General features: G+C 41.0%; 1 protein-coding gene and 1 pseudogene across 2 annotated transcripts in view; one reads left to right on the plus strand and one right to left on the minus strand.

The window, feature by feature from the left end:
* The window catches only part of HTR2A (5-hydroxytryptamine receptor 2A), a 64,840-nt gene that overhangs the window by 30,911 nt on the left and 9,767 nt on the right, over positions 1-24,162 (plus strand). The window lies entirely within an intron of this gene.
* On the minus strand, positions 22,610-22,812 carry LOC123925339 (annotated as a pseudogene).

Consider the following 24,162-nt stretch of genomic DNA (forward strand, 5'->3'; position numbering starts at 1 on the left):
AAGTTCGTCAGTGAGAAAAATGGTGCTTAGGAGAAAAAAAATTCCATCCTTTTGTACATCAGCCCAAGTTTCCAAGTTTCAGAAATGCAAACACGCAATAGGATTTGATCTTATTTATTCTCAATTTCACTTCTAAGCTTTTTCCCTCCATTTCCCTCTGAACCTGGTTGCTTTTTCATTATTTCAGTTCAGTTTCCTATAAGCTGTTAGGAAATAACTAGAACCTTTGAAAAGGATAAATCTGTCTATTTTCTCCCCACTCAGTGAGCTTCCCATTCCTGTTTACAATGAAAACATCTGGCAAGTCTAATTTTAAATAATCAAATTTTCTAATATGGTAATTAAAAGATATGGATCTGAATTTGCATTTATTTGTAGAAATTCTTCCTGCAAGCCATTCATTTTTTGTCAAGCTCCCTTTGCTTTTCATTACTTCCTTCCTCACCTCCTCCCTGTGGTCAGCCTACCTGACTGAGCAGCCCTATTTCACTCAGGCTCATGCTCTGCAAAATGTAAAACTATTAACAAATGTTGATAGTAACCCAAATTTCATTATTTCCCTAATGGAATCTGTCAGTCAGCCACGATGGTTGTTAATGACCACTTCGTTGATAAATAGAGGGTAACTTCAACAATATTCATTTTAAACAAATAAAATCTGTTCTGATTAAGAACTCATTCTGCCCAGTGGGAATCCAATTAAGCCAGCTTCTGGAGAAAGGTTCACTCAGGATCTCTCCACTTAGTCATAGAAATTTAGTTGGAATTCAATAAAGCTCTCCTCCTTGGAAGCAGAGAAGTTTTGTCCTCCTTCCAAAAGTAAGGGTGATTGCTTTGCAATCCTCACTTGGCCACAAACCTCCCCATTTCAGACCCTAACACAAAACGCTATACACAGACCTACTCACTTACCATATCTGACAGTTTTTTCTTTAGTCTGTTCATATTACCATTAAGGATCTCAAATTATGGAGGTTGCCATGTATTATATAGCAACATAAAGCAGATTCTGGCTTCAGATCAGAAGTGTAGCCAGGGGTGACAGTCAAAATATTTCACCAACCCATATAACAGACACCAAGGACCTTATAGTGAGAATGACAACTATGTAAATAAAAGACATGATTTGAAGCTGATGAAAGTGCTCTGAGTACACAGTACATAGTTCCCGTTATTATGATACTATTTAGAGAAGGTATTCAAGGAAGGCTTTTCAGAACACTTCAGCTGAAACTTTAAAAATAGATCAGCTGTATACATCTTGAGGCATTGGACAAATTATCAAAAAGCTTTTGTTGCAGATAATCTGATTTGGGAAAGAAATATACCCCACCAATTCTGAGTCCTAGTATTTTTCTCCTTCCCCTCCACGTGTTGAATACTGAGGTCTCTTTAGAAGACAGAAAGTAATTTTACAGAGTGAATTCCTGTCCCTTAATACTGATAGATAAAGGTCAAGAGACATTGTCACAAGTTCTTCACTACCGACCGAAGTTAAAATTGCTATTTCTAATCCTTTAGTAACTCGTGACTTCACTAAGAGGAAAAACTGAGGTTTATGGCCCATTTATACTGCTTTCTCAAAGCTAACCCTCGCACCACCCACCTGCTGCTGTCCTTATCAAGTGGCCCACCATCAGCCGAGGCAGAACCCTGAACATCACTCCTGCCACCTTGCCTCCCAGAGTCTGTGGCTACATCTCTCATTTTTACTGTCTCAGTATTGTCTGTATTCACTCCTCTTTCATCCCCTCTGCCTCAGTTTGGGACCTCATCTTTGGACAGGAATAGTATTGTGTTTTCTTAACTAGTATAACTTATTCCCATTTCCAGTACTCTTGCCAGTCCCTTGTTTAATTTCTAAAGCACAAATATGATCAGGTGTTCCTCCCCTGCCTACAACCTTATTAGCTCCTTCCTAGTCCCTTAGGCGTAGAACAGGATGTACAAGACCCAGTTATTCCCTGCCTGCTTCCTCCAGCTCAACCCTTCTGTATCACCTACAGTTCCTCATTGCCTTCTGGTCTCTTTCACCAATGTTCTCCTTTCTGGAGGATGTTCCCTTTCTTTATCACCTGACCACTGCTATTCATCTTTCAAAACTCAGTGCAGCACTCCTCCTTCCTGGAGTCCTCCCCCAACAGCTATCTGAGAGACTCATCCTGGAAGAACCCTTAGCACTGTCCTTCTCCAGATCTCACAGATCTCTTTACCAAGGAGCTCTACTTGGATATACCCTGTCCCACAAATCAGCATGTCCCCAGCTAACTCACTTCCTTTCCCCCCAAACTGGACCTTCTCCCCAAGTTCTTGAGTTCCATGAAGGGTATGACTCTGCGAAGCTGAGAAACCTTAAGTCTTCCTTTTCTCCCTCATACCCACACCCACTCACAAAGTTCTACCAGTTCTGTTTTTTAGTATCTCATATGTCCCCCGCTACTCGGTCCCGCCATTGCCACGGCTGTCACTTCTCTCCTTGTTCACTGCATCAACTCCTTTACTGGTCCAATTCCCCGATAAATCCATTGTCCGCACTGCCAGGCAACTCATCTGATCCTTTTCATTCTCTGCCGAGGATCATTTAATGGCTGCCAGTTGCTCTCAGGATAAAATTAAAACTTTTCAAATGGCTCACAAGCTCCTTCGAAGTGTGGCTCTCTCGGCTCCTCTTGAGGATCCTAATTTCCTAGTGCCTTACTTTCAGTTCCTATTATGTGTTCTGTTTTTTTGCCTCTAGGGAATTTGTCCAGTTTGAATAAACCCTTATTTTTGAGGTCTTAGCTTAGCATTCTTTTCTACCGAACACTTTCTCGATCAGTCCCCAAATCTAACTCAACTGTCCTCCATAGTGTTCCTCATAGCATCTTGAAATGGCCACCATCCCTAGAACTTATTAACATGAATTATTGCCTCGTACTGAACTGTAAACTTCATGGTGCCAGAAACTGGCTGTTTTGGCCAACTATCCACCCTGCTTAGCATCATGCCTGACACTTAGTAGACCTTCAGATATTTGCAGGAAGAATAAGTAATTAGGTAATGGTATCTCTTTGACCTAAGCTACAAGTATTTTGATAAGAAACTCATCCCAGGATAAAGTACTTTGAGTATAAACATTAACAGTCACCCTATTAGATTATTCTATGTGTCCATTCATCCTTGTCGTTTGTTCCTAAGAATTGCAGCCCGCTGGGAAATTTACAAACTTAAGGTCTGAGACTCCTATTCCATAAAGGTTATCCTTAACCAAGCTTCACATCCATTTAGAGGACTCCTATTAAAAACTCGGCTGCATTTTTTAAAAACTCCTAAGTTTCATAAGCTTGGATCACAGTGAATATAACATCTCCTTGTGTTTTTACCTCTACCTTGTTGGGAAAAATAGAGGTTAAGTAATTCAGCATATTGAGGCTTCACTGTCAAGTTAGGAAGCTGGACCTAGTTGCGTGCTTGTATTTCAAGTCTCTTCTCAATTGTGTTGTTGTTATGAAGCCACAAGAGATTGCTGTTTTCATTTTTGTGAAAAATTGAGAGAAAAACTCTTCATACTGGGGACTCTTACAAAACCGGTAACAGAGTGTTGGCGGGGACAGATATGCCGGCACCTTGTTCCTAACGCAATTCAGAACATCGTCATGTTTCCCAGAGAAACCCATAGCTGGAAGTGAAGCAACAAAAACTACTGCTTGATTCTATGCCTTTGTCCTCAATGGAAGAGTCTCTAATCTTCTCTTAGAGGTCAAGAAATGTACTAGCCAGGAAGAAGGTTTAGGTACAGGATGACATATGAGGAGAAGCTGGAAGTACAGCTAGAGGAGGAAAGACCATTTGCCCCAATGCCCAGGACTGTTTTTTTTTTTTAAGATTTTATTTATTTATTTGACAGAGAGAGAGAGAGATCACAAGTAGGCAGAGAGGCAGGCAGGGGGTGGGGGAAAGCGGGATCACTGCTGAGCAGAGAGTTCGATGTGGGGCTCGATTCCAAGACCCTGAGATCATGACCTGAGCTGCAGGCTGAGGCTTAACCCACTGAGCCACCCAGGCACCTCAGAGCTCTTGAATTTTAGTAATTCTTAGAGATCCCACCCATATCATAGCTTAAGTATGATTTAATGTGATATATTAATCTGTAATTATCAGATTAATGTTCTACATTTTACAGATTAATGTTCTACAATTAATTGTAGATTAATTGTAGATTAATGTTCTAATTAATTAATTAATTATTAATTAATTATTATTTAATTATATAATTATATAATTTTATTTATATAAATTTAATTTATATAAATGATTTATATAAATTTAATTATATAATTATATAATTTTATTTATATAAATAAATTATATAATTATATTTAATTATTAATTAATTAATTATTAATTAATTGATTAATTAATTAATTATTAATTAATTAATCTAATTGTAGATTAATGTTCTACATTTTACAGATTAATGTTCTACAATTAATTAATTATCAGAAAAATGTTCTATTTTAGATATTCAAGTTAAGTGTTTGAGGTTACCTGTATTTTGGATTCTTTTTCCAGGTCTTAAGATTTTTGTAGGCTCTTCACAACACCAAAATGTCCCCATCTACTCACCTACCTCAGACCTTTTTAGAGAGGTAGGGCTTTGGAGTCCTGTTCCTTCTCCCTCATCCCATTAGGTTTTACCTGGCTACATGGAATACATAGGAGCATCCCAAAAGCCTAAGGGAACGCTAGAGAACTAAGTAGCCAAGATGTCCCCCGAGAGCACCTCCCTATGCCCAACAAGGGGATAAATGAAAAAAAAAAAAAAAAAAATCTAGAGACAGCCCCCACCCAGCCTGAGATTTATAGGCTGCACAAAAGGCTCTCCCCATCCCCAGAAAAGTCTTAAGTTGGATCATGTGAAACTGCCCTTTCTGAGGGTCAAAACAGTTAAATATCAGCCTTCTCACTTTTCAACCTAGTAATTCAACGCTTGTCTTTGAATTCAAAGACTCCATAGCATCCTCATGAGAGAGTGAGGGAAATGGGATATTAGTTTCCTCGGGTTGCCATAACAAAATACCCCAAACTAGGTGACTCAACCAACAGAAATTATCATCTAGTCTCCCATTCTGGAGACTAGAAGTCCAAAATAGAGGTGTTGGCAGGGTTAGTTCCTTTCTAGGGCTGTGAGAATCTATTGCATGTCTCTCTCTTAGATCTTGCTGGTTTGCTGACAACCTTCTGCATTCCTTGAATTAATGGGTGCATCATCCAATTTCCGCCTTTATCATCCCTGTGTCATCCCTGTGTGCTTGTCTCAGCCCTCATTTCCACCTCTTTTTTACTGGATTAAGGCTCACCCTAATGACCTTACTTTTCACTTGTACATCTACAGAGACCCTATTTCCAAATGAGGTCCCATTCACAAGTACACATTCAGTGGGATTAGGATTTTAACAGCTTTTGGAGAAACACTATTCAACCCACAAGGGGGCAGGAGGGAATCTATGGTCTACTGGCCTAAGGCACAGATCAGTTTCAGCCTCAAGTGTTACTGGATGTTTATTATGTTACCACATCTCCACAGCACCAAGTTCCCTCAGTCAGGCTGGCTAATACTCTCAGGGCAGATTCCAAACTGCAAAGAGGTGAAGTCGGATAGGGCCAGACCTGGGATGATGAGGTTTTGTGAGGGGTTCAACAGAGACTCAAAAACCACCAAATCACTACTTTGTCTAGACACAATGTTACAGCAGCTTCTACCTCAAGGCAGTCCAAGCCTGAAGTGAGCTACATTATATGAGTTTTATTATATACCCCTCTCTTGGCATAACAGAAATCTAATAAGCCAACTTCTAACAAATTCTAATAAGCGATTTTAACAGAAGAAGCACGGAGGTGTGGCTTGTGGCCACGAAGGAACCCCTGAGCCTGTGATATTTGCAACACTGCCTACTAGATGATTCTTTTATTCTCAGATAGCTAATCATCTGGTCACACAGCAGTTAATGTTTGTCCTATTCACACAAGAGTTAACATCCAGCTAATATCTAGGATTATCTCCTGAGAGCCCATTGCTGGTATGTACTTTTCCATTTTATCCCATTTAATCCTCACAAGGACTGAGGGATAAGTTTGTTTTGTTAGCTAAGAATCTAAGCCCAGACTTGGCACTCTGTGTCCTGTGTCTTCTTCTCCAATACCCCCTCAATTTGAGAATGTTCTGAAGCAGAATACACACAGCACTGACAACCAGGACCCTTCGGGCTGGTTTCCCTTTAGTTCTCCAGGTTTAAAGGCGACTCCAGGTCCTGCCATGTAGGCAAACCAGCGAGGACTACCAACTACCTCTTCTAAATCTAAGAGGTAAGTTGATGAACTGGAGACCATAAGAGCTTGGAATAACCTCTAAGAAAGAAGGTGATTGGACCCATGCATGACAGACATGTCACCCAGATGGGAAAACCAGAGAGCCACAGGCAGAGTAGTCTGGGCAGCGCTCACCCACCTGCTGACTAAGCCAAGCAGAGAAAAAACAATGGTGGCCCAGCACCTCCTCTCGCTGGTTGGGTAAGTTCACCATAGGTCTAAAGCTACTTAGATAGAGCTCAGTGACACATTAGAATCACCTGTGGAGTTTTAAGACCTCCTGATGTCCTAGGCCTTACCTGGGGCTCATAAAAATCAGACCATGGGTTCAGTCCAAGCGTCAATATTTTTTTTTAAGATTTTATTTATTTGACAGAGAGAGAGAGATCACAAGTAGGCAGAGCAGCAGGCAGAGAGAGAGGGGGGAGCAGGCTCCCCGCTGAGCAGAGAGCCCAATGTGGGGCTCGATCCTAGGACCCTGAGATCATGACCTGAGCCAAAGGCAGATGCCCAACCACTGAACCACTCAGGTGCCCCGAAGCGTCAATATTTTTAAAGCACCCAAGTGGTTCCATCATGCTCCATGGTCAAGAACCACAGAATCAGGGCAAGTAGGAAATGAAAGGAGCAGCCAGGTGGCTGGTCATAACTTTCTCTCTTCCTGCTTCTCCAAGCCCAATGATTAGAGATCGGGAGCTAGAAAAGCAGCCCAGAGAGGTGTCCATGGAGGTCTCTAGGCAAGAAGTGGGCAAATGGGGGAGGGGTCTTTGAGCCCACATTTTATTTCTAAAGGTTATCTGCCCTAATTTCCATCTTCCTCCCCAGTCACAATCACCAGGAGGGGGACAGGCTGCAGCACCTTCTCCCAATGTCCAGAATCGGTTGTGGTAGCTTATACCCCCAAGGAAGCATTTACACACAAGGGGGGGAAAAAAAAGTAGGCATAGGAAAACCAAGTCTCTGTAAAAGAAATAGAACTAGTCGACCAACCTTAGCCCCACAATTCAGAAGCAACACCCCATACAAAGGAACAAAATAAGTAAGAATGATACAGCAATACTGGATACAAAGATAGGCTAACAATGTACATTCGCAGGACCTTTTTATGGGAAAAAAAAAACCTAAAAATCATAGGACATAAATGACTTCACTTGTTAAAAAATACGTATTTGTACTGGGATAATGTCGCATTGTAAATTACAGGACTAAGATACTGTTTTCCCCTAAATAAAGCCACAGTTTCAATTCAAACGTCAGAAGGATTTGAGGACCTTGATGAAGTTATTGTAAAATGTTTATGGGAGAATAACCATTCATCACAGCCTCTTACGCAAGGCAGAGGAAGGAACAGGGAAATGCCAGGGCTCCCATCCCCCAGTCCAGGCTTGTTTTACCCCACTTGGCTACAGTTCTGAGTTGCATTTTAGTAGCATAAAACTGAAAAGCAATGCCATTTTTATTATTGAACTGTTATCTTGCTCACAGAAAGGTTTAAAAGTTATTAGAGTCAATGTCATCCAAACTCATCAAGTTTGTCCCTTTGAAGAATTGTCATAGTGAAAACCACTCCAAGTGTACAAGGTCAAAAGCAATGCCATTAAGAACAGTGGGAGCAGGGGAGCCCTCCATACAAGGAGATGTGGTCATCCTTGGCGAGAGGGGGTCCCTCCACCTCCCTCCACACACACCAACAGCAGCACCCGAGCACTGGAACAGGAATGGGTCCAAACAACAGACATTTGTTTCCTTTTGCAATCATAAAAAATGACCACAAACTTCAACAGCACTTTCATTAGCTCAAAAAAACCCAAATTCATTACTCACAATTTTAGTTCGAAATCTAAACCGGGTCTCCCCAGGCCAAAATCAAGGTATTAGAAAGTCTACATTCTTTCTGGAGACCCTCAGAGAGAAGGCGTCCACTCGTGGCTTCTAGAAGACACCGTCCGCTGTCTACAGAGACTGAATTACTCTGACATACCCCTCCAGCCTCCTCTTCTACTTTTAAAAATGCTTGTGATTAGGGTGGGCCCACCTGGATAACCCAGGACACACACGCCCTCTTTAAAGGTCAACTATTGAACTTTAATTGCCCTTTCCTATGCAGTTTCCAGGAGACAGGTGGAGACTTCTCGGGGGGATTATTTTTCCTACCACAAAATGCATCGGGGTCAAATACTAAGTGGGTTGAAACTGGTTAAATAGCGTTTTTGTTACTGTCACAAGATTTAGAAAAGTGATGAGTGCATCATGAGCAAGTACACAGTTGAATTAACCAGACTTGCAACCACTCCAGGTGCCCAAAATCTTGTTAAAAGAAGAGCCTTGGGCACCTGGGTGGCTCAGTGGGTTAAGTCTCTGCTTTAACCTCATGATCTCAGGGTCCTGGGATCGAGGCCCAAATCGGGCTCTCTGCTCGGCGGAGAGCCTGCTTCCCATCTCTGTCTCTGCCTGCCTCTCTGTCTACTTGTGATCTCTCTCTCTCTGTCAAATAAATAAATAAAATCTTAAAAAAAAAGAAGAAGAAGAAGAAGGGCCTCTCCCCTAGTTAGTCTAAAAACATCCTAACCTTATAAGGTGAGTGGAGAGCTGCATCAGTTTGTCAGATGTGCCTGTCTCCATTAGACAGATATTCTATGTGAAAGTTTCTTTTGGTCTGACTTATTCTAAGTGCTCCGATTTTAACATGTGGCTAGCCTGACAAAGTAACTTTTCCGCAGGATGCTAAAGTTAATTAATGAACGTGTTTTGTGAAGTGTGTGTGTGTGTGTTTTAACCTGAATACACCATTCATCAAGGAGCTCCTTCTTTATCACTTCCCTGCATTTCCTTAAAACTATCTGGCTCATTAAATGTGGACTGTGACTTTGGCTTCTTAATGTCTTTGAAAAATGTAAGTTGTCTTTCTCCGACTGACTTATTTTGCTAAGCATAATATCCTCTAGTTTCATCCACATCGTCGCAAATGGCAAGATTTCGTTTCTTTTGATGGCTGCATAGTATTCCATTGTACATATAAACCACTTCTTCTTTCTCCATTCATCTGTTGATGGACATCTAGGTTCTTTCCATAGTTTGGCTATTGTGGACATTGCTGCTATAAATATTCGGGTGCACATGCCCCCTTGGATCACTACCTTTGTGTCTTTAGGGTAAATACCCAGAAAAATGTAAGTTTCTTCCATATTCTCTAGAAGAGTACTATCCAGGAGAAGTGCAATTCTGAAGCTGCGAAGCTGTGTTTTTATTAGGACACACGACACACACAACACAGCCTTTGTACACCCAGGCTCAGGGCCTCAGAATCGTTTTTATCCTACAGAGTATTGGGAGATTGCCCCTCTTCTGAAAAATTTACATAGGCACAATAATATAAATTTTCTATCCATTTTCAGGGGGTTTCTGCCCCACCCCTACCCCTGAGATCATCTAAAGGCTCAGCTGGAAGAAAAAACATTCAACATCAAACAGGTGTGGGACACTAATCAGCTGAAACCCATGGAAAGAAAATAAGCATAGTAAGACAACATGACGGATTAAATGCTAAGGTCTTACTCATTTTGTCCCAAAGATATAGCATAAACTGTACATATATATATAATATAATATAATATATAATATAAATATATATAAATGGTTAAAATAGTAAATTTTACGTTACATATATTTTACCACAATAAAAAAGGGAACCTTATATGTACAAATTTCCATTTCCTTCAACACTTAGTCACATAAGCTCTCACAGTTATTTTCTAAAACACCTAAAACAGTAAGAGCACCAAAAAAGGTGAACATTTAGCAGATGCTTATTTTTTTAAATGAAAAATACACAATTTTTATTAAAGCTATCAATTACATAAGTATGGGTATTTTCCACAGGAGGCGACCTAGGAGGTTTGGACTGCCTGCTGACAAGCTCACCAGTTGGAGTGGTGTGAGGAGGCTTAGCAGATGTTTAAAAACATATCTCACAAATATAATATTAGTGAAAAGCACAAAGGAATCTGTGCTGATGACTTGATGACTCCATTGCAGAGTTTCAAAGCAGATGAAGCTAACCTATCGCAGAGGTCAGCAGAGCAGTGACCTTCAGGCAGGAGGAGAGGAGGCGTGCCTGGGAAGTGTCTCCAGGGTGCCTGGGAGGTGCTGGTGACACTGTGTGTGTCCGGCGCAGGGACAGGCTCGCCTTCTGTAACTCACTCACCTGTACACGTGCGACTTACACACTTCTCTGTGTGGATGTTGTGTCTGCTGTCAAAACGTAGAGGAAATTAGAATCTTTTAAATGTTAAAACTATTAATGTAATATTAATATAAAAAATGTTAAATTACAGAAGAAAAACAAACCCTGACAGATGTGTATTAAGGCTTATGGTGCATAATGACTCCTGAACCCGGAGCTCCTAAGCAGCAGGTCCCATATCATACCTCACTGGTGACTCAAGGCCATGACCCTCCTTCCCGTGGGGAGCATCCACATGACCGTAAATGTGAAATTTATGCACAAACACAGGAAGAAGGAGACTTGCATTCGTTGTACTCATTTTATCAGTGGGACACAACGTGGATGTCAGGATCCAGACCTGAGGAGGCAGGAACCAGGCCTGATGGACATGACTTCTTAAGCAGCAGATTTCCTGCGAGGAAGTTTGACCAACCCCCTCCCCCCAGCCCTGCGCATCTGATGGCTAAGCTGTTCTGAAGCCACAGAGCAAAGCTGCACACAGACCATGGAGCCAGGCTGAATGTATCTTGAAAACCTAGTTCCATCACTTACTGTGTGACCCTAGGCATATTAGTTAACCTCTCTGTGCCTCAAGTTTTTCATCAGCAAATGAGGAGACTATAGAACCTAACTCACAGCATTGCCATGAGGATCAAGTGAGCTAATCTGTATAAAGTACTTAGGACAATGCTTGGAACATAGGAAACCTCATACAAGTATTTGCTACTATTACTATTTTTTACTATGATGATGATGATGATGATGATGATGATTATCAATACCACCACTGCATATTGTCCCTGATGCGGTTAGGTTATAAAGATAAAGTATCATTATCAACTCCAGGATATTAGAGAAAGAGTAATATCTATAAAAAGTCCTCATGTTTAATAGCGTTACCTTTATCATCTAAAAAGACCTAATTTATCAGAGTTTTTAGATCCCCAAATGACCTATTTTTGGGCAAATTCTTGCCCTTACCCCTATAACCAAGATGATGAAGAAGATTATGATTTAGTCATAATTGTTCTTTTTATGTCCCAAAGGCCTCTGAATTTGCCTGTTCCTTTATTCCACAGATCCTTATTTAGTATTTAACATTTAAATACTATGTGCCAGGCATACTAGGAAAACTCCTTGCTTTTACAGAGTTCACATTCATGAAAAAAGACAGACAGCAAACAAGCGAATAAATAGACCAACAAAACATTTCATATGGCGACAAATGCAACGGAGAAAAGAAGTCTGCAATATGCTATAGTCACTATGCTATGGAGTGACTCAGATAGGGTGAGGAAGGGCTAATTTATGTTTACCAAGAAGGGCCAAACTGAGGAGACAGCATCGAAATTGATGCCCAATAATAAGAAAGAGCTAGCCAAGGAATCATCAATGGAGGGCATGTTCCCGGTAGCAGGATTGGCAAGTTCTAAGGTCCTAATATGGAAACCAGCTTACAGGGTTGAAGGATCAGAAGGAAGCTGATGCAGCTCAAGCAGTTCATTGAGAGGGGATGAGTGACACGCAAGGAGAGGTAGGTAGGGCCTTATACCCAAGGCAAGGAGTTTGGGCATTGTTCTAAGTGCAGTGAGGGACCTCTGAGAGTTTTAAGCAGGGGCGGGGGTACATAAGTAAGGGCAGAAACAGAGAGAGCAGTAAGGAAGCTCTTGCAGTATTGGTGTGGAGTATGAAGAATGGCTGTGGACATGGAGAGAGGTAGACAGATTCGGGCACAAAATATATTTGGGAGGTAGAATTTATAGGATGTGGGTAAGTTTTTTGCAAGGGAGAATAATGAAAAGAACAACTCCTAGGTTTTTGAGCTGTGCACCTAGATGGATGGATAGTAGCACTGTTAGCTAGGATGGAGAAAGTATGGGAAATTGGCAGTTGGGGGATGGTGGTGGGGAACAGCATGCATTCCAGAGTTCTACTGTGGCCGTGAAAGGTTAGGGGACATCCGCACTGAGAGGCAAAGTGGGTAGCTATGTATTTGTTTATTCCTTATTAAACAGTTATTTCTGACCTTGAATGGCATACTTTTATCGAAGAGCTCCGTGAACCTGAGGGTAGAGGTTTTATTTGTTTTCCATTCCCTATCTCTTGTTTCTATTCCTGCCTCCCATGTATAAGATCTCACATAATGCTCAAGTGGATCTCCAGGCTCTTTACAAATAAACACTCTTATTCCTTAAAGCCTAATGAAATATAAGTTATAAAATGAAAGCAATGAAAAAGCTGTCTAAACACTGATATAGATGAAGGCCCTCTAGACTAGAGATCTGGAGGCCATAGTGAGGTACAGAAGAAAACCAAAGAGTCCTACATTTGAATCCTAGTCTGCTCATTCATTAAGGGAAAGACCTAGAGCCAATGATGGAGGATCTTGAAACCTCAGTTTTCTCCACCTGAAAATGGGGATAATAATTCTTGCCTTATGGTTGCCTAGTGGGATGAAATTTGTTGACATCCATGAAGGTTTCTACAGTGTTTGACACATAGTGGACACCTACAAACAGGTGTACATAGGACATCTGTAACCAGGATTCTTTCACTCTTTTTGCCAAAGAACCACTCTTTCTTTTTTTTTTTTTTTTTTTTTTTTTTTGGTCAGTGTAAACTTTCATAAAGCGTTTAATATCTCTCTACCTTGGTTCATCAATTTTGAAAGAAAGCAGCTTCAACAGATGATCATTAAGTATCATCTTAAGTCTTGGAAAACAACAACAACAAATGGTCTTCTTGATAAAAACCAGATAAACTTAGTGAAAGCTGCTTTTTAACCTGGTATCAGTGCATCTGTCTGCAAACTTACTTAGACTGGGGAAGACAGGGCATTGAGAAGGAGAAATTACACCAGAGAAATACCTCTCCAATGTCACAAAAATGTTCTCCCCCAAACCACTAGAATATCAGATACAAACACTTTGCAGAAGATGGAGTAAATGACATCCCACTGAGTAGCGACTTTGGGGTCACTCACTGCAAGTACAGTCTAAAAGAAATCAAAACCCAAAGCTCTTCATCTCTGGCTTCCCTAAACTAGATAGGAAGTTTGGAGATCTGGGCAAACCAGACTGATGAGTATCGAAAGGGATGGGAAGGTGGAATTGTAGAGAAGCTTCTAAAATCCTAGCAGCTCAAAGAGAGGGTGGCTATGACAGGAGGGAGATCCTGATTTAGCTCTGGTTAGAAAAATGAGTTGCCAGTTGGGGACTGTCTATGTCCCCTCCTCCACAGGCACTGTCAGAATGAGAGTTTATCCACCTGTGTGACAAGCATTGATCTGAATCCAAGGCGAGAGCCTCTGAAACCCAAGCTGCTTTGAAAACAGTATGGAGTTTCCTCAAAAAATTAAAAATAGAGCTATCCAATGACCTGGCAATTGCACTACTGGGTATTTACCCCAAAGATACAGATGCAGTGAAAAGAAGGGCCATACGCACCCCAAGGTTCATAGTAGCAACATCCACAATAGCCAAACTGTGGAAAGAACCAAGATGCCCTTCAACAGATGAATGGATAAAGAAGATGTGGTTCATAATATACAATGGAATATTATTCAGCCATCAGAAGTGATGCATACCCAACTTTTATATCAACATGGTTGGGACTGGAGGAGATTATGCTGAGTGAAATAAGTCAAGTGGAGAAAGTCAATTATCATATGTGGAACATAAGAAATAGCATGGAGGACATTAGGAGAAGGAAGGGGAAAATGAACAGGGGGAAATCAGAGGAGGAGACGAACCATGAGAGATTGCAGACTGTGAGAAACAAACTGAAGGTTTTAGAGGGGCGGAGGGTGGAGGGATGGATGAACCCAGTGGTGGGTATTAAGGAGGGCACGTATTGCAATGAGCACTGGGTGTTATATGCAAACAATGAATCATGGAATACTACATCAAAAACTAATGACGTACTGTATGGTGACTAACATAACATAACAAAAAATATTAATAACTAAAAAAAAAAAAAGTAAGAAAAAGAAACCCAAGCTGAGAAAGACCTTGCTTGATCACTGAACTTAGGAACCAAGGCAAAAATATATTTAAGCCTAGTGGTAAAAATAGTGTCAGTCTATCCATACAGGGACAGTAACTCCAAGAGCACCAAGACAAGCAGCCCATAAGACATATGAAAAAGAAGAATCCCAAGGAACTTTAAAGTTCTAAACCTGTATCAAGCTAAATGAATAATGAGAACTTTGTCTAGCCCAGAGATATGTCTTCTTTGGCTTGCACAATGTATAATTTTTTAACCGAACTTGATTGTCCTTAGACGCTGTCCAGTTTACCGAGCATTATTCTCCTGTCTTATAGGTCAGGACATAGCTCACTTAAATTACCAGGCTAGCTCCATAAGCACTTCATAGATACCAGTGTGTAATGTTCAGATTGACTCATTTTTAAGTATTAAATACATGAACATACGCTGACTACAGCGATGACAGAGAAAGGGGACGATCACGGAGAAAAGATAAAAATAGGAAAAGGCCAGAAATTATAGCATTGCCATCTTTGGAAGAGGCATCTCCCTGGCCCAGCCCAATTACAACAGCTACGAATCATGCCATGCAAAGGTCGGGTCAAATGGGTGCCTATCATATTTGTGGCTGGCTGTCTCTTTCAACTAACCTTTCCATATTTGGGGAAATTCCCAAGAGGCAGAACTCAAATTCTAAGCCTTCCTTATAGCTAGGACATTGGCTTATAGCCTAGGTTCACCCATATAGCAATGCCTTGGCAAAACTGTGACGGGAAAAGAACAAAGTCAACAAACAGGACGGGCAAACCATCTCCGTTCTTGCCAGCATGGAGGTGGCCCAGGTGTGAGGCTTCCAGGAGGTGCATAATTGAATCCCTGTTATAGAAGTTGCATTGGTGAGGCAGGAGCTTCTGTGGTTGTTCCTCCTGGTGCTCAGTGGACAAGCAAAACAGCAGAAATTTCCTCTATCAAACCAAGTCCATAATGCAACTGAATTCCTGGAATCTTAGTCTGGAGCCCAGCCCTGTCAAGAATTCTTTAAACTACTCAATATCATTTTTTAAACTCATTTTCTGCTAAATCAGCCCAAATCAGCTTCTACTACTTAAAACCAAAGTAACCTAAATGATAAAACAAGCAATGGCGGAAATATCTTGGAGAACCTTTCAGTGGGGGTATCTTGGGAGAAAGCCATTCACATTAATTTCTATGAACCCTAATACCTGTGGAAGAAGCCCCAGGTTTTATAAGGCCATTCTTGTCCCCACAGAGGACGTGCACAGTAGAAATCTCTCTTTATTCTTGCTCTGTGAATCCTACATGTATTTTCTACAGCAATATCATATTGCACACGTATTACTCAGTAGTCCTAGCAGTTGACTTAATTGTTAACATCCACAGAGAGGTCATTAAATTTTCACCATTTAGTTATGGAAAATTACAGGGCTGAGAAGTCCATTATCAACCCTCTGAGAGATGGTCCTGCTCTGCAAGGCCTCTATGTTAAGTGATGAACAGGTTCCTTATTAACAGAACTCTATGCAAGCAAGCAAGACACAAATTTTTAAGCTTAAACTGTAAGGATGACATCAAGCTGGTTTGGATTTCTGTCACAACCAAACATTGGAAGTTTGAGCTATAGAAGGATTTTAGATAGAATGAAGAACTCAGCATATTGAGGAAGGCTGTGGAACATTCTTATCTATGATTTCCATCTGCTAGACAATACTGTATTTTACTACCAAAGGAATAGCAATTCCCATTGTCCCTCATGATAATCTTTTAAAGGGAATCCTATTAAATAATCAAATAATCCTCATTTAAAAGATGAAAATTCTCACAGGGATTAAGTGGCTTGCTTAAAGGTTGTAGGAAACCCAAACTTGGGTTTTCTGATTTCAAGCTGATGGTTTTTTCTCCTATATCAGTGGCTTTCAAAGTGTGTTCCTGGGAGTTCTGACGATACCCAAGACATTTTCAAGACATTTATGGGGTCAATACTATTTTCATCATCATCATCATCACCATCATCATCATAATAATATCCAAAGGAAAAGAAATCACCCGTGTTCATTGAAGCACTACCACAATAGTCAAACAGGGAAACAACCTCAGTGCCCACTAATGAATGGATGAAGAAAATGTGGTGTGTGTGTGTGTGTGTGTGTGTGTGTGTGTGTGTATTGCAATATTATTCAACCTCCTTTATACATATAATGTAGTATTATTCAGCCACAAAAAAGAAGGAAGTCCTATTATTTGTGACAACATAGATGGACTTTGAGGCCATTTTGCTAATGAAATAAGTCAAAGAAAGACAGATACTATATGTATCCATTACACATGCAATCTAAAAATATCAAACTCCATAGAAACAGAGTAGAGTGGTGGTTAACTAGGACTGAAAGGTGGGAAATGGGGAAATGTTGGATACAGGATATAAACTTTCAGTTATGAGATAAATAAGTTCAGTTATAAGATAAGATAAATATAAATAAATGAGTTCTAAGGTACATTATGATGACTATAGTTAATAATGCCATATTCTATATTTCAAAGTTGCTATGAGAGTAGAACTCTAATGTTTTCACCATAACAATAACAACAAAATGGTAAGTGTGTAAGATGAAGGATGTGGTAACTAACCTTATTGTGGCAAACATGTCTCAATGTATAGGTGTATCAAATCATCTTAAATTTATACAATGTTATATATCAATTATATCTTAATAAAGCTCAGAAGAAATAAGGTATTATCGTCCCTTTTCCCTTCCATCCTTTTATAAGATACAGTGGGGTTTAATGGAGGATATATGCTATGTGATATAGTAGACTAAAACAGAAGCATCTATGAGAATCCAGCCATTCTTTGTTAAGCCTGACATTAAAAGAGGCTTTCAAAACTGAAACAATGCCCTTCTTCACACTATTTGATTTGTTGTGGGAAGATTTAATTATTTTTCATTAAAATGTTATTTATGTTAATAGGCAAGGGGTTTGTTAGCTATTTTTGATGAACTGATAAATTATTTTAAGTGTCCTCAGTTTTCATTTATAATGCAACAAATATTTATAGGTATAATCCACAGAAACAAAGATTCTTTGGAATCCACAATCATTTTTTTGGAAGAGAGAGAACATGATTGCAAGCAGGGAGCAGGAGGGTGGTGGAGGACCAGAGGGGAAGGAAAGGGACAGGCAGACTCCGTGCTGAGCTCAGAGCCTACATGGGGCTCCATCCTGGGACCTGAGATGGTGATCCCAGCCAACATCAAGAGTCAGATACTGGGGCGCCTGGGTGGTCCCATCCATTAAGCCTTCAGCTCAGGTCATGATCTCAGGGTCCTGGGGTCAAGCCCCATCTCCAGGCTCCCTGCTCAGCGGGGAGCCTGCTTCTCCCTCTGCCCTTCCCCACCTCTCATGCTTGCTCTCTCTCAGACTGTCTCTCTCTCAAATAAAGAAAATCTTTAAAAAAAAAACAAAAAAAAAAACAAAAAAAAGGAAAAGAAAAAAGAGTCAGATGCTCAACTGACTGAGCCACCCAAGCGCTCCTGGAATCCTCAATCATTTTTAAATGTGTAAAGGAGACTTGAGACAAAAACATTTGAGAACTGCTATCCTGCATTAAGCCGCCTTTAAAACAAACTCCAAGCTTGAGCGCCTGGGTGGCTCAGTTGTTAAGTGTCTGCCTTTGGCTCAGGTCATGATCCCGGTGTCCTGGGATCCAACCCCACATCGGGCTCTCTGCTCCATGGGAAACTTGCTTCTTCCTCTCCCACTCCCCCTGCTTGTGTTCCCTCTCTCACTGTCTCTCTCTTTCTGTCAAAAAATAAATTAAAAATGTTAAAAAAAAAAACAAACCTTCAGGCTAACTACAGATTTACCTAGTTTGTGTTACTTTTAACCAACGGATACCCGTGCTAACCTTAGTTTTTCTGCCTACATTTCTTTTTTTTTTTTTTTTTTTTTTAAGATTTATTTATTTGACAAGTAGGCAGAGAGACAGGCAGAGAGAGAGAGAGAGGAGGAAGCAGGCTCCCAGCCAAGCAGAGAGCCCGATGCGGGGCTCGATCCCAGGACCCTGGGATCATGACCTGAGCTGATCTGCCTACATTTCTGTGCCTTTTTCTCCCCGGTCTTGGTTTGGATTGATGAGTTCATGAATGACAGCAAAAAGTCTTGGATTGTAAAGCAGTGATTATAGCCTCAAGTACCTTCTTCCTCTTAAATTCCTGAAGTACCTAGTTCACTGTATGTTCAATTAATATTTAATTAATGGATGAATGACTGAAGCTGATTGCTATCACACAGAGAGGACCTGCTTGATGTCCCTGAGAAATAACATGTGTGCCTGCCCCTGAGTTCACAGGGGCCCGCCAGACAGGGCAGAACTCAGCCCCAGCAAGGCCAGGCAGAGTGCAGGCCTGGAGGCACAGCGATCATATTCCTGCCCCCCTACCCCCGCCTGCCATCCACAGCACAAGACCCGAATCTGCAATCCCGTCTCCTCCACAGCTCTTCCCGGAGACAGTAACACACGATAACACCACATTCTGACCTCACACATCAGTCTGAATCCACATCATCTATTTTGCCTCTTGGTCTCATTCGATTCTGCACTACTGTCTTTGTAAATTAGGTGTGTCTATTTTGCTTTCCTAAGATCTGAGGCTCCATAAAGGTTCTCAAAGGCCTTTTGTGGCACCTAAGAGTCTAGCATAGACTCAACTATTTTTTCACCAAAGCCCTATCTGTAAATTAAGGAAGGCCTCTGTTTATTATCTCTGCCTTACAGAGGGAGGCTTTAAAGTTAAGCAACGTGGGGGTCTCCCAGCCAGTGATTGACAGGAGCACACCTGCATCGTGGGGTGACCCATTCTGTGCTATTCTTGCTGTATTAACGCTCTCGTTTCTCAATACATACTTGCTTAATTTATCTGAAAAAAAAAAAGCTTGGAGAAAAATAACAACTCTAAATCCAGGTGATGAGTCAAAACACGCAAGAATAAACCCAGGTCTCCTGATTCCCACACAAACAATTTGTTTTATGGCATCTTTTCCCTTGTGACTTTAGCTGTTAAGGTGGTCAGTGCCTGTGCTGGTTGGTCTTATACGGAGTTCTCAGGAGAAAAGTACACAAATTAACATCATGGTAATATCCACTTTCCTTCTTTCTGCCCTTGGCAGCTAATTAGCAGCCACACTGTGTTTTCCCAGCAAAAATGAAGGGATACATTATAAGATAATTCAGTGAATTTAAGCTGTGTCTATAAAAGTGATTATGATTCACATTTATTATAACTCCTTATCTTTGTTCCCCCCTTCATTCACTTACTCATCAATCCCATGAGAATTTACTAAGTGCCTAGGATGAGAATTACATCAGATGCCGTGCTTGAAATAAGGAAAAGATGTCCCTGCCACTAATGAGATTGTCATCTCATGGGTGAACCGACGCTCCTAGAGAAAAATCCTATGGTATTAGAAGTGTAAAATTAGTGCAGTATAAATTACTAATGGGGGCAATGAAGGAATATAGAGTAAAAAGTTTCTTATTACAGATAGAACTTTAGGAAAGCTTCCAACAGAGGATGTCTTGAAAGAAAGATGTCATGAGCTATCTCTTCAATGTAGGATATGGTTTGGGAATGTAACCTCCATCCGTAGCCCCTAAAACCCAAATAATCATACAATCGAAGCAAAAACAAGTTGCTTCCTATGCAAATGTAGCCACAAAATGAGGTTACCTCAGTCCCCCATGCCCAGCCAGCTGCCACCCCTAGGAGTCTGCCACAGAGTTCTGGAGTCCACACTGGTTGGTAGAGCATTTCAAGGAAGAGGAGAATCGGAACTGGTCCAGGGCAAAATGGAGAAATGAGTCTGTACCATCCACTTACTATTTCCAGCGCACCTTCCCTCATGGGAAACCCAACATGCCACAGACACACATCCATCTCTGACCTGCATCCCTGAGCTATGCTCTGTGTCCTCTGGCCTATGACTGCTTCCCTTTCCAAGGGCCATGCCCCCAGGAGTCTCCCCTGCTATGTGCCTCTGTACCACTACAACTTGAGCTTGGATTAACAGTTAACCCTTGGAAGTTCTACAGGTACAAAAACATGGGATCTCTCTCATTCTAACAGTGGGACATGGCAGTGTACAAAGCAAGCGTCTGGAAAAAGACACATGCAGGGAGCAGGCAGATCTAGAGAGCTCCTCAGATCATGCTAGGTGCTTAGCTGAAAAATCAAGCTATGTATAATTCCATCCTAAATAGTTCAAGAGATAGCATAAAGAAAAGAGAAAACACCACATGACTATGTCAAAAATAGAGAACACTGAATGGTCACATTAAGACCAGATCACAAAGACTGGGTGCCTGGGTGGCTCAGCTGGTTGGGCGACTGCCTTTGGCTCAGGTGGTGATCCTGGAGTCCTAGGATTGAGTCCCACATTGGGCTTCCTGCTTAGCGGGAAGTCTGCTTCTCCCTCTAGCCTTCCCCCATCTCATGCTCTCTCTCTCAAATAAATTTTTAAAAATCTCAAAAAAAAAAAAAAAAAAAAGACCAGACCACAAAGACCTTGGAGGATGGGTTCAGTAGTTGGTAATGGCTTGAGCATTAGGGACACTATAGTTCTTCATTACATAATACGATAAATGTGGTGCTTTGGGAAGGTGTGTATAAAAGAGTTTAGGGGAAGAATTGACAACCTATAGGCCTGGATTATGTAGGCACCTGCTGCAGCCATCTTTCCAGATACCATAACTGTTTCTGCACACACACTCTATGCCACTCTAGGCCTGAGTCTCTGAAACAAGATGTCACATGTGAGACTCATTCTCCAAGCTTTCAGAAACAATCACTACAAAATCTGTCCCTTTTAAAACAAATGGAAAACAAAATGTGATCCTTTAAAGATGAGGTTCAGTAATATGGGGCAAAGATTATTTTTTTTCTCTTTTTTAAAAAGATTTATTTATTTGAGGGGGGAGAGAAAGAATCTCAAGTAGACTGCCTGCTGAGTGGGGAGCCTAAAGCAGGGCTCAGTCTCATGACCCTGAGGTCATGACCTGAGTCAACGCATAACCAACTGAGCCATGCAGGCGCCCTGGAATTTTTTTTTTAAGATTTTATTTATTTATTTGACACAGAGAGAGAGAGAGAGAGAGAGATCACAAGTAGGCAGAGAGGCAGGCAGAGAGAGGAGGAAGCAGGCTCCCCACTGGATAGAGAGCCCAATGTGGGGCTTGATCTCAGGACCCTGAGATCATGACCTGAGCCGAAGGCAGATGCTTAACCCACTGAGCCAACTAGGCACCCCGTGGAATCTCTCTCTCTCTCTCTTTTTTTTTTTTTTATAACAAACCTCTGTTAGTGAGTATGTTCCTAAAAGAAACTTTACCAGTGTTGGTGAATAGTGTAATATCCACTGATTTAAAGAGTCAGCGGATGACAAGGTGAATTGAAGAATTTGAAGTTTCTCCATGACTTCTGATACCAACTGCAAAATGAGGCTCTGATAACTTAACCATATGCCATCAGATCATTCAGATTCTATTTGGGCTTCATACCATATTGACAGGGAAGAAAGATGATCCATGGAAATCAATCTGCCTAGGGATGAAAGACATGGATAGGCTGCGAGGTGTCACAGTGACAGTTGACAATCCACATCTTACAATTCTCAATTCAGCCCCTTTACCTTCCCAGAATGTAAGATCATGATATGAACACAAAACTTCTGGGCTACTGAACCCAAAGGAAAAGGAATGAGGGTCTGAAGAGCAAGATAGCACCCTTCCAGGACTCTACCGGACGGCAGTTAGTGGGGCCGGCAACTGCAGCGGTTCACAGCTGGTCCTACTTCATTGAGACTCTGAGTACTTCTTCTGAGTATCATACATTGCCTGGGACAGAACACAAGCTCTAAGCCTTGTTGGAGATTTAGCCGTAATGAAGTATTAAAACAAGAATATGTGGATTTATACAATAACCTCATATCAATAAAATTTTTTTCCCAGATAACTCATGCCCAACTTGAGGGAGGGGCAGGGGACAGGTTTCTTTGCCTCTCCATCATTTCTCCACTTGGCTTTGCTGTGGAAAGCCTACTGGAAAGTAATAGACTTGCTTAACCAAGGCAAAGAAAGGGAGCAGCTATAAAACTACTCCATTTAGTTTCATTTCAATTAGCAATAATCGCGCCTCGGATAAACCTCATTGGCTATGATACTTCCACTACGCAAAGCTTTAGTTTCATTTCAAAATAAAGACATTATTTACTTATTAGAGAGGGAGGAGAAGAGGGAAGGGCAGAGGGGAAGGAGAGAGAGAACCTTTAGCTCCACACCCAGCACAGAGCCAGATTCGGGGCTAGATTTCCCGACCCTGAGATCATGACTTGAGTCGAAATCCAGAGTCTGACGCTTGACTGACTGAGCCACTCAGGCGCCCCTCAGAATAAAGACATTTTTCTTAAGCTTTTAACCTTATACATCCCAGGTTCTCAGCACTAGTTGTGTATCAGTATCGCCCAGATATTTTTTTATTTGAATAACATGTTCATATGGGGCCTGAGCATTAGCATTTTTCAAAAGTACTAATACCAGAACCTCTGGGACTGGACCCCATGCCGTGCAATTTTTAAAAGCTCCCTAGGTGATTCTTTTTTTTTTTTTAAGATTTTTTTTTTTTTAATTTTGACAGACAGAGATCACAAGTAGGCAGACAGGCAGGCAGAGAAGGGGTGGGGGAGCAGGCTCCCTGCTGAGCAGGACCCTGGGATCATGACCAGAGCCCAAGGCAGAGGCTTTAACCCACTGAGCCACCCAGGCGCTCCCCTAGGTGATTCTAATACACAGCCAAGGTTAAGAATAACTGCCACATAAAAAAGAAACTAGGGGTTGATTCTAATGATTTTTGTTTTGGAATACCTGTCTGGCTTCAATGAATAATGTCTCATCAGAGGAAATTCTGACTTTGAGATTAAAGAATGAAAGAAAAAAGTATCAAATGTAGAGAAATTGTGTGTGTGTGTGTGTGTGTGTGTGTGTGTGTGTTCTGTACATAGGGTATTGAAACAACTTAGCGTTTATTAACTATCTTGGGGGCTGGAACATTTTTGCTAATCTGATGAAAGCTCTGTCTCAAAAAAAATGCACATATATGAAAATTTTGCAGATTTCAGGAACAGCACAGACTTCCTGGAACTAATGTTAAAGACCTCTGCAATAGTCAGACTGTTATAACTACTTTTGTAAATAAGCAGGTAAAAAAATCATCCATAAGAAATGAGAGACCTAAGTAGGAGCCTTGATTTTGCCCCTAAATGACTATGTGACTCTAAATAAATTACCTAAATTTGCTCCCCCCAGCTTTTGCACAAAGTGAAATTTTTATCTAACCGCAGGACAGTATGGGTAATGTTTTTACAATTCTTTAAAAAAAAAAAAAAGTCGAGAGTCGATGGAGATATGTGAAAGTACTTTGAGAAGCTATGCTTTATTATTAGAGATATCAAGAATTATTCTAAGAAAAAAAGAAATGATTTAAGAAGAAGCATACAATTTCTTGAGTAACTGACATGTTTATCTAGCTCTC

The sequence above is a fragment of the Meles meles genome, chromosome 14, assembly GCF_922984935.1.
Source record: "Meles meles chromosome 14, mMelMel3.1 paternal haplotype, whole genome shotgun sequence".
In the NCBI taxonomy this organism is placed as follows: Eukaryota; Metazoa; Chordata; class Mammalia; order Carnivora; family Mustelidae; genus Meles; species Meles meles.